The following is a 1,513-nucleotide window of genomic DNA, read 5'->3' on the forward strand; positions in this document are numbered from 1 at the left end:
ACTCCTGACCTCAGGTAATCTACTCGCCTCGGCCTCCCAAAGTGCTGGGATTACAGTCATGAGCCACAACAATCATCTTAAAGCCTAGACTTGAAAGTCCCGCCACATCACTTCCACCATTTCCATTGGTCAAATACTTACAGAGCCAACCCCAATTCAAGGAAGAGAAAATAAAGCATACCTCTTGATGGAGGAGTGACCCATGCAAACACCAGGAAAGAATGATGGCAGGCACCTCCACAGTCTATGTTTTAGAGCATGTCACTCATTTGCCTTAGCTTTTGAGTCTAGAGTAGTGTTTCCATATGTCACTTCCTACAGGATCACCTACAGATTCCATCAAACTCTGCCAATGTTTGCCCGGGCTCAGTGGCACATGCCCGTAATCCCAGCAGGTTGGGAGGCCGAGGAGGTTGGATCACTTGAGGTCAGTAGTTCAAGACCAGCTTGGCCAACATGGCAATACCCTATCTCTACCAAAAATACAAAAATAAGCTGGGCATGGTGGCACACATCTGTAATCCCAGCTACTCAGGGGGCTGAAGCAGGAAAATTGCTTGAATCCAGGAGGCAGAGATTGCAGTGAGCCAAGATTGTGCCACTACTCTCTAGTCGGGGCAATAGAGCGAGACTCTGTTTCAAAAAGATTCAGCTGAGCCCCGGAGTTTCAGGTTACTGTGAGCCATGATTGCACACTGCATTCCAGCCTGTAAGACAGAGTGAGACTCTGTCTCTTAAAAAAAAAATTCTAAAAAACTTTCAGATGGTGTATGGTATTATTATAAAGACAAAGCAGGGTGATGTGACTGTGTCTGTGTGTGTGTTTTGTGCTTTAGAAGTTCTACTTGAGGAGAAGACATTGCAGCAGAGACCTGAATTGCAAGAGAGAGCAAGCCAGGAGGAAAGAACATTCTAGAAAAAAGGAACAACAGATGTACAGGTCCTGCAGCAGGAATGTGCTTGGTGTGTTCAGGAATGTCAGTGTGACATGGGGTGAGAAACAGAGAGAGATATATTACTTGAGATCAGGGAGGGAAGCAGAGACCAAATCAATTCGGGTCTGGGTAGTTTGTTTGTTTATTTTGAGACGGAGCCTCCCTCTTGTTGCCTAGGCTGGAGTGCAGTGGTTCAATCTCGATTCACTGCAACATGATTTTTCAAGATCCCCCTGGCTACTGTATGGAGAGTGCCTTGTAAAGGACCAATGGGAGAGAAGCAAGGAGAGCAGGTAGGAGACAGGTGTAGCTGATGAGGTGAAAGGCCATACAGGCGTAAGCAATTCATCTCTGGGTTCCCAGCATCTAACACAGTATTTTATTTTTAAAATTTATTTTATAGGCTGGGCGCGGTGGCTCATGCCTGTAATCCCAGCACTTTGGGAGGCTGAGGCAGGTGGATCACAAAGTCAGAAGATCGAGACCATCCTGGTCAACATGGTGAAACCCCGTCTCTACTAAAAATACAAAAAATCAGCTGGGCCTGGTGGCGCGTGCCTGTAATCCCAGCTACTCAG

This window comes from Cebus imitator, unplaced genomic scaffold (genome assembly GCF_001604975.1).
Source record: "Cebus imitator isolate Cc_AM_T3 unplaced genomic scaffold, Cebus_imitator-1.0 Scaffold132, whole genome shotgun sequence".
Classification (NCBI taxonomy): domain Eukaryota; kingdom Metazoa; phylum Chordata; class Mammalia; order Primates; family Cebidae; genus Cebus; species Cebus imitator.